Genomic DNA, 10443 nt, shown 5'->3' on the forward strand with positions numbered 1-10443 from the left:
AGGTCCGATTCCTGGCTTGGGTCACTGTCTGTGCGGAGTCTGCACGTTCTCCCCGTGTCTGCGTGGGTTTCCTCCGGGTGCTCCGGTTTTCTCCCACAGTCCGAAAGACGCGCTGGTTAGGCGCATTGGCCATGCTAAATTCCCCCTCAGTGTTCCCGAACAGGCGCCGGAGTGTGGCGACTAGGGGATTTTCACAATAACTTCATTGCAGTGTTAATGTAAGCCTACTTGTGACTAGTAAATAATAAATAAATAATGCTATTTGGGGAAGGAATGCTACCATTCTTCTCCGGTCTGGTGACCCAAAACCACAGCAATGTGGTTGACTCTTAACTGCCCTCCGAAATGGCCTAGCAAGCCACACTCAAGTTTAATTAGCCGCAACGAGAGAGATTTGCAGCAGTTCATCTCTAGCTTCTTGAGGGCAATTAAGGAGGGGCAATAAATGCTGGCTTTGCCAGTGACGCCAACGTCCCTGAAATGAATTTTAAAAAACTCCACTGTGAACTGAGCAAAGGCAAATGACATCACATTGTTACAATCAAAGCCACATAGAATGGAACACTTGTTACAAGTGGGAAGGGATTGAGTTCAATATGGACTTCCCACACTTTTCATTTCCTTTTTTTTCAAATCTACTTCCCGAAAACCTTTAACATTTAAATAACATTGGTCAAGTTATGTTGAATGGATTCTGAAAGTTCCTCTGTGAGACCAAAATATAGACCATGGCGGACCAAACTGAATGAATGGGGCTAGTCTAATACCGCAATCAAAAGGGGATTGGTAACTTGCAGCTGAGGAAACATGAATGAGCAGAGACAGGAATGTGAGTGCACTGGGGGTGTTTTAGAAACAAAGGAAATAGGAGCAGGAGGAGGCCATTCAGCCCTTCGAGCCTGCTCTGCTATTCATTATGATCATAGCTGATCATCAAATTCAATAGACTGACCCCACTTTCACCCCATATCCTTCGATCCCCTTCGTCCCAAGTGTTATATCTAATTGCTTCTTATAAACATCCAATGTTTTGGCCTCAACTACTTTCTGTGGGAGTGAATTCCACAGGCTGTCCACTGTCTGGATGAAGAAATTTCTCCTCATCTCTGTCTTAAATGGTCTACCCTGTATCCTCAGACTGAGAGGATGAGTACCCTCTCTACACTTACCCCAGAGTGCCTGGGATAGGAGGCGTGGAGGAGGATCCTACAAGGGTAGGATCCTACAGCTCAGGCTGATCTGGAGGGGCTCAGGTTGGGGGCACTTTCCAGGGGATGCAGGGCGTGTGGCAGGTCGTCCCTCTGTAGCCTTGAAAGCAGGGGCATAGCCAGGTTCTAAAGTTAGGGGGAGCGAGCACATAAAAAAGGCGCCACGACGCATACCAAATAATTTTAAATTCATTACACATTTTTACTTTGTATTTAAAATCAAAACATAATAAAAACACGTGTGTTATTTAATTATTTTACATTTTAAACGTAAAATGAAAACAAAACAAAGCAATATGAAAAAAGTATGAAGCAACTACAACACCCTCTTTTGTCGAGGCTTCATTCTAGCAAAGTTATCTATTACTTTATTATAATCTACCTCAGTAGCCAACTGTGTTTCAATGGAGACCAAAGCTAACCCAGACAATCTATCCTCGCCCATGGTAGAACGAAGGTAGGACTTTATGTGTTGGAGCCGGCTAAAGGATCGTTCCGCAACTGCGCTAGTTATTGGTGAGGTCAGGAAAATGTGGTACAATGTTGACAGGTTAGGATAAATGGAACACATGTCATTGGCGATCATGAATTTTAGTACATTGTTGATGGTCAGTTTCTCGACACTCGAATTTGCCTCACTGCTAGCGCTCATTATCTCTTTGTACATGTCTTTGAATGAAAGAAACTCTTGTACGATTTCAGTTTGACTGTCGATGACGTCTGTGTCCGTGTCTGCTAAAAATTCTAATTTGTTCACATTATCTGTGTTGTCAAAATGCGTTGGATCTAAACCACTAAATTTGGAAGCAACATTTTTAAAATGCTCAAATCTTTTACTTGTGCTATTTATAACAGAATCTAAGGACACTAAGTAGGTTTCAACTATGAAGTTCTTTCGGGCATCAATTATTCCTTCATCCTCTGCAATTTCTTCATGGAATCTTTTTCTTTTACGTTCTCTGTGCTGCTTGTATTCCGTATTAATATTACATTTTCGAGCCAACTCGGTTGCTTCATTCTCAATCTGTTTGAATTGAGATTCGTGCTCATTTCGCATGTTTTTCATATCTTTTTCAAAAAGCTGAATCAAATGAGAAGCCGTTACCAGATCTAGACTGCTTTTCTGTAAATATATGGATAAATTGAAAGCCTTGTCTAGCACTTTACTCCAGAATATAAGAAAAACTAAGAATTCGTAAGTACTGAGCATTTCCAGTATACCCTTTGCCTCAGCGAGCTGTTTAGGAGTACAGTTTTTTATCTCACCATCCAGAATTCCTTGCAGAGCAACTACTAGTGCTGGTAAATTCTGCAAGACTGCCTCTACTGCTGACTTTCTGGACGCCCATCTAGTATCACAAAGTTTCTTTGGAGTCAGTGCGAAAGATTTGATATGATTGCGTTGTTCTTCTTTTAGTTCTGAAAGACGAGGTAAACTGCCAAAAAAAAAGGTGTAGACACTTTGTAGAGTTCCAAAAAACAACTTGATTTGAATATTGGAGCTTTCTGCATCAATTAGGACCAAATTTCAATTATGCGCACAGCAGTGCGTAAAGAGCGCATTTGGAGCAACTTCCCTAATCTTTGTTTTGGAGACCAGATATTTCACCCGACATGGTGCCTGCCCCATCGCAAGACTGACCGTAACACAGAGTTATTGACAGCCCTAAGTTTTTGGAAGAAGAATGTTGAAAAAATCTTCAGCCCTTGCTCCAGGTAATTCGCTGAATTGTATAAATCGTTCCACTGCATCACCGTTTACTGTTACATATCGCAAGGATAAAGAAAACTGATCAGTTCTGCCGATATCAATAGTAGAGTCAACAATTATTGCAAAGTACTTAGCCACCTTGATTTCAGCTATTATCTTTGATAGAACCTGGGCTGATAAGGACTGTATCAGATCGTTTTGTATGTCAGGGCTGAGATATGTTGAATTTCGATCACTCAGTAATAAATTCAGATCTCGGGAAGAGATCTGAGGGGCCCGTGAGGAACACCACCGTTGAAAAGGCGCCCACTTTTGAAGAATGTGCTCAGGGAGAGCGGTCACTCCCCCTGCTCCCCCTCTAGCTATGCCACTGCTTGAAAGCCTTTGATGTGTCTCCCAACATGTCGAGTTGAATGATCTGTCAGGTGAAGATGAAGTCTTCCCTCTGATGTGATGTAAATCTTTGAATTGCTTATTTCACATTCAATTTCATTCCCCTTTAACTTTTCTGATGTAAGAGGATGTGAGTTCAGATGGGGGAGGGGGTGAACTCCCTGTGGGAAAGGGGTCAAACACAGAGGAGTTACAGCTTTGAGGTGGCAGATTCTTTAATGTTGATTTTTACTATTATCCTATCCTGAACTGTGGCACCTGCCTTCTCCCATGCCCATTCATTGCGCCTATAACTTTATCTTATGTGGCCTAGCGTTACATCTAGGTGTCTCTCCAGGATGCAGATCAGAAGTGGAGGCAGCCTGCTGTCTACTGCGCCCTGAAGGCTGTGATGCTTCAGCGGGCGTCCTCTGGAGGGCCAGGACCCGGCGGGCCCCAGACAATTTTCAGGTGTCACAGTGTCATCCTGTTCTGCTCACTGCCCAGGAGATGCATCAGTGTCAGGAAGGGAGGATTCAGCAGGTTTGGCGACTGCCAGCGCCTCCTGGGTGTGAGGCTCTGAGATGGGATCCAGCGCTTCCTCCTCCCTCAGAGTGCTGGTCAGCCCCTGGGCTACTCAATGGGATGTTGGTGCAGCTGGAGTGAGCTGCAGAAGGGGTGGCACAATGGTTAACACTGCTGCTTCACAGCGCCAGGGACCTGGGTCCAATTCCAGCCTAGGGTCACTGTGTGGAGTCTGCACATTCTCCCTGTGTCTGCGTGGGTTTCCTCCGGGTGCTCTGTTTCCTCCCACAGCCCAAAGATGTGTGCGTTAGGTTGATTGGCCATGCTAAATTGACCCTAGTGTGAGGAGGATTAGCAGGGTAAATATGTGGGGTTATGGAAATAGGGCCTGGGTGGGATTGTGGTTAGTGCAGACTCGATGGGCTGAATGGCCTCCTTTTGCACTGTAGGGATTCTATGACTCTATGATTCTAAGCCTCAGAGTCAGCAGACACTGCCAGTCCTGGGAGCCCTCTGCACCATGGTGTCAAAGCCCTCAGCCATGGTCCTGTGTGTCAGCAACATGCTCTCAAGGCCCTCTGTCACAGTCCTCAGAGACTGAGCCAAGCCTTGGACTCCAACACTCATGGTCTGGATGTCCTGGCCCCAGGCTTTCCACGGCAGATGCCACCTTTGTAGTGTTGGCCTGGGTGCCAAGCAATATCGACAACAGCCTGCACCTGAAGGCCTCGAGTCTTCTCCAAGCAGCCTTGTAGTTGCTGGAATGTCGCTGACACCTCCTCCTGGATTTCCCAGGCTCTGCCTTCGTGTCTTCAGCAGCTCTGGGAGAAACCTGTCCCGAGGCTCGGCATCTGGTTGGGGGCCAGCTGTTTTCTGGGGTCCTGTGGACTTCCAACTGCCCGCTCCTATGGAATTTCCCAACTGCACCTGAATGAATTAATGGTGACATTCCAGGGCTGACAGACGGGGCTGATGCCAGGAGGAGACAGGTGGTGACTCCCCTCGCAACTGGTATGAGTTCATTCATTTGTTTCCAATACCGGACGCTGGTCCTCCACAAAGGCTGCTGCCACTGACTGCAGCTACCCACCCCCCCCTCCCCCACCCACCCCCCGCCAACCCCGCATCCCAGACCCTGGCTAGCTCTGCGTCTTTACCCACTCAAGGATAAAGGGTGGCCCGGCTCCTGTCCACTGCGTCCAGCAGCCTATTGAGATCTGCCTCCAGGAAAGGTGGGGCTGATCTCCTTGCGGCCATTCTCTTGGCACGACTGGGAGTGAGGGCAGAGGGAGCGTTTAAATGCAACTCCCCCTTGTCAACAATGAGCAGCTGAGCCCCAGTTTGGGTGAATTAGACGCCTGGAGATTCCAACTCAGTGCGATTCACGCGGGGATTCATTTATTGCACTCGGTGTGGGAAAATTGCGATCTGATTCACGCCAGGCAGGCTGGGGCGATCCTCGACAGTTTTCATGCCCAAAATGACACTTAAAATTCCGCCATTTGTCTTTATTCCCAGAGATGCTGAGATTAGTGGAAACCTGAGTCTGACCCTGTGCCAAGGAACTTACCCAGTTCCTAAATCCAGGCTTTAAATAAACACTAAGGGACAATTTTAACCCTCTCTACCAGGCATAGTCCAGGAGGGTGGGCAGTTCACATTGCTCTGGGGTCTAACTTGCCATGGTCTTGATCAGGTTCAGATTTTAACCTGCTCTCCTCAGCAGGCGGGGAGAACACTGAAAGATGGATGTGACCCCAGCAGTTTCAGAGCCTTCTGTAAATGCGCAGTTTGGCTTCAATTACATTTTCATTTTAACCATGGCCTGGAGAGGATAAACTGCTGTGCCTCAGATCCCGTTCACCTCAGACCCCACTCAACATAGACCCCTGTAACAAACCACAGCCAACCAACAGCCCTTGCCTCAGACCCTGTCCAACATAAACCCTTCTACCTTAGACCACCCAAGATAGACCCTCATATCAGACCTACCCATCCTAGGTCCCCCTATCTCAGACTTCACCCAATATAAACTCCCTATCTCAGACCCCTGTCCAACACAGACCCTCCTACCTCACACCCCACCCAACACAGACCCTCCTACCTTCGACCCTACCCAAGATAGACCCTCATATCAGACCCTACGCATCCTAGGTCCCCCTACCTCAGACTTCACCCAATATAAACCTCCTATCTCAGACCCCTGCCCAACATAGACCCTCATGTCAGACCCCACCCAAAATAGACCATCCTACCTCATACCCCACCCAACAGAGTCCTCCCTACCTCAGACCCTGCCTAACATAGACCTTCCTATCTCAGACCCTACCCAAGATAGACCCTCATATCAAACCCTACCCATCCTAAACCCCCCCACCCCAGACTCCACCCAATATAAACCCCCTATCATAGACCCCTGCCCAACATAGGCCCTTGTGTCAGACCCCAGCCAAATAGGTCATTCTACCTCAGACACTGACCAACATGGACTGAACCGTCCCAACCCCCACAACTCAGGATCTTTGGTAAACTGAGTTAAACATTCTGAAGTCATGGTGATGCTTCTTCATGTGTCAGTATGACTGGGCTATCAGTTCACCAAATACAAGTTCAAAATTATCTTTAAATTGGGTATTTTGTAAATTGGGTTCCCTTCAAACTACCCGGCCACCGGTCAGTAAAACTGCAACGAACCCAAAGCCAATTTTCAGCATTGTCCCGCAACCTTTCTCTACCATTAGTCACCAGTGCCAACAATTGGAACTTTCCATCCTATCCACTCGCCATTCAAGTCTCAGTTAAGCTCTGTGCTCAGGCCCAACAGCTTGCTGAGTTCAGTTCAGCCCTGGTTACTTGGGATTCTCGAATGGTAACCATTATCTTGTGATCCGTTCCCCAAATTTGTACGGTTTCCCAAATCAAAAAAGCAGATTGCAAGTTTCATTTTTAAATTGGTGGCACTGCACAGGTGTAAACTTCAGAGCTGACAGGGTTTGTGGGGGGGGGGGGTGGTTACGGAAAGGGGGTGCGGGGGGGTGAGTGTGGGGTCACATTAAGTTTTTAATTTGCAGATTTATCAACTTGCTGTTAGTGTGCTAAGTCTCGATTTAGGATTCATCCATCACAGATTCCGCAGCACTAAACTTCCAGAACTCCAGGCTATAAAATTTAAACAACAAAATCAATTAATCATAAATGCTAACACACGTGGGACTGGGTTGCCTAGGTTTAATAGGTTGGATTATCAAGACTCTGGAGGAAATGTGAAGCTAGGGCCTCAGGCCTCAGCACTCTGGCCAAGTGACTACAATGTTCGTCGTTGTAAGTGTGGAAATTTGCAAACTACTTTCAGTCCAGGGGAAGCTGCTAAAGTTTAAAACCGGTCCTGTGTTTAAAATCCTCGACTGCAATTCTGATTGCCTTTCCAGCCCATTGTTTCAGAGCTTGCTCGGAGCTTGAACTCCTACCTACTTTCTGCAATCTGCAGTTAAAGGGAACTCAGTGTTTTTCTAAAGGTCAGTGAGTTGTCCATCGCTCAGTTCTACGTTGAGAGGTTGCTACTCGGTCATCTCAAACTGCTTGTGTAGAAAGATGTGTTGTGAGACTGTACTTTCAACATCAAGAATAGAATAGAATCCCTACAGTGCAGAAGGAGGCCATTCAGCCCATCGAGTCCGCACTGACCACAATCCCCATAACCCCATGCATTTACCCTAGCTAGCCCCCCTGACACTAAGGGGCAATTTTAGCACAGCCAATCCACCTAACCCGCGTATTTTTGGATTGTGGGAGGAAACCGGAGCAGACATGGGGACAATGTGCAGACTCCACACAGACAGTGACCTGAGCCTGGAACCGAACCCAGGTCCCTGGTGCTGTGAGGCAGCAGTGCTAACCACTGTGCCATCGTGCCGCCCCTAAATAATGCCAGATGTTATTCATTCAACTTAAATTCCACCTCCTTGTGTGGGAGGGGGGGATTCGAACTCGTGTCCTCAGAGCACTGATCTGGTCTCTGGATTAGTGACAATACCGTTCACTCACTAAGTTGTAAATCTTTCCAAACAATGAAGGATAATTTGATGGAGGATGGACCAGCAAATGAAACTAACTAACTGGGACACTGCACAAAAGATAATCATTCCACTTATTTGATCGTTAATATTAACCCAGACCAGACACATAGAATCATAGAATCCCTACAGTGCAGAAGGAGGCCATTCAGCCCGTCGGGTCTGCACCGACCACAATCCCATCCAGGCCCTATTTCCGTAACCCCACATATTTACCCTGCTAACCCCTGGACACTAGGGTCAATTTAGCATGGCCAATCAACCTAACCTGCACATCTTTGAAGTGTAGGAGGAAACCAGAACATCTGGAGGAAACCCACGCAGACACGGGGAGAACGTGCAAACTCCACACAGACAGCGACCCGAGCCTGGAATCGAACCCAGTCCCTGGCGCTGTGAGGCAGCAGTGCTAACCTCAAGCTGACATATTGGGGACTCCATATGACAATGTACATTCATCTATTCAAAGTGAAATCCACTTCTGTAACACCCTGCCACGATAAACTTTGCACAACAAATGACTATTTGTTAATAATGGAGCATTTACGTCAGTGGTGGCCCTCAGGATATTAAACTTCCTAGAATATAATTATGCCCCTGTGCCACTGTTTCTATTAGCAGTTGACGTTTGTTTACTCGAGATTGGAAGAAGGTTTGAGTTATGTGTTATGAATGTGTAAGAAGACTTCAATGCCAGCTCCCATTCGCTGTATGGTGTTACTTTCCAGGGCCCCGGGGTTGCGCACACGCCCCTCCCTCAGAACAGGCATGTTGGCAACTTTCCTCAGTGATTGCCTGCTACTGGGAGCCGGCTTTGTTTAAGAGGATAGGACAGAAACCACCTTTGTCCTTTTCACCCAGTGGTTCAGATCGGAACGGAGCAAGCATCAGTCGATTGGAGAGATTGCTGTGGGTGGCCTGGGGCCTCAGTGGGGTCGATCTTATTGAAAGATTGCAAACTAATTAGCAATTTATATCAATTGTCACACCCAGAATAAGAAAGAGTGGCCTCAGTCCATCACATGGATGAGAAAGTTAAAAGGTCACGTATGACTAATAAAGTAAAAGGTAAAATCTATATCACACATGATTCCCTTCTGGGCTTTATTGATTCTCTGGCAATCATTACTCTTTGGAATTTTCATCTCGAGGTCACACAAGGCTGACTTGGTCTTCATCAAATCAGAACTCTTAATACCCCTAATTCTAATTGATTCCTTCCAGAATCTATTGTTTGTTTATTCATTCAGGGGACATGGGCATCGCTGGCTGGCCAGCATTTATTGCCCATCCTTAGTTGCCCTTGTTCAGAGGGCACTTGTGAGTCAACCACATTGCTGTGGTCCTGGGGTCACAAGTAGGCCAGACCAGGTAAGGACGGCAGATTTCCTTCTCTAAAGGACATTAGTGAACCAGATGTTTTTTTCTGAAAATCCACAATGGTTTCATGGTCATCAGTAGATTCTTAATTCCAGATTTTTTTTTATTGAGTTCAAATTCCACCATCTGCCGTGGCAGGATTCGAACCCAGGTCCCCAGCTGAGTTTCTGGATTAATAGTCTAGCGTTAATACAACTAGGCCATCGCCTCCCCTTATTGGAACTGCTGGCCTCAGTCAGCTATCGTTCTTCTTCCACTGTTCTGTTCTCCAACCGCAAGGCCAATTTTGATGGTATTAGACAGGAACTTTCAAAGGTTGATTGGGGAAGGTAGTTCACAGATAAAGGAACATCTGGCAGGTGGGAGGCTTTCAAAAGCGAGATAACGAGAGTTCAGGGCCAGCGTGTTCCTGTTCATGTGAAGGGCAAGGCTGGCAGGATTAGGGATCACTGGATGACTAGAGATATTGAGGCTATATCAGGTATAGGCAGCTGGGGTCAAGTGAATCTCTCAGTGGGGGTGAAGATCCCCTAAGTGTGCCGCAAAAAAAGATTCAGAATGACATCAAAATCCATGTCATTAAATATAAAAAAAAGTGAATCAGAAAAAGAACATTAATTCCTTTGGAGGGTTTACCTTCCCTCAGAGACGGGGACAAACAATAAGAAGCTGCATTAAAAACTCCCGTGCAAAAGAAATGCTCTTGATCTTGGATTTTACCAGGACAGTTTTCACAAAGAGACAATAAAATGCATGTTCTTTGCCTATCTGGGATTAAGGATTGAAGTAAGGGATGCCTTTGTGAGCCAGGTTTGACTTAGCAATAAATCCCAACCTTCTGGTCGCCACGCTGCCAGAAGGATGTGGAGGCTTTGGAGAGAGTACAGAAAAGATTTGCCAGGATGTTGCCTAGTATGGTGGGCATTAGCTATGAGGAAAGGTTGGAGAAACTTGGTTTGTTCTCACTGGAACAATGGAGGTTGAGGGGCGACCCAATAGAAGTCTACAAGATTATGAGGGGCATGGACAGAGTGGATAGTCAGAAGCTTTTTCCCAGGTGGAAGAGACAATTACTAGGGGGGCACAGGTTTAAGGTACGAGGGGCATGGTTTAAAGGAGATGTATGAGGCAAGTTTTTTACACAGAGGGTGGTGGGTGCCTGGAACTCACTGTC

The sequence above is a fragment of the Mustelus asterias genome, chromosome 24 (genome assembly GCF_964213995.1).
Source record: "Mustelus asterias chromosome 24, sMusAst1.hap1.1, whole genome shotgun sequence".
NCBI lineage: Eukaryota > Metazoa > Chordata > Chondrichthyes > Carcharhiniformes > Triakidae > Mustelus > Mustelus asterias.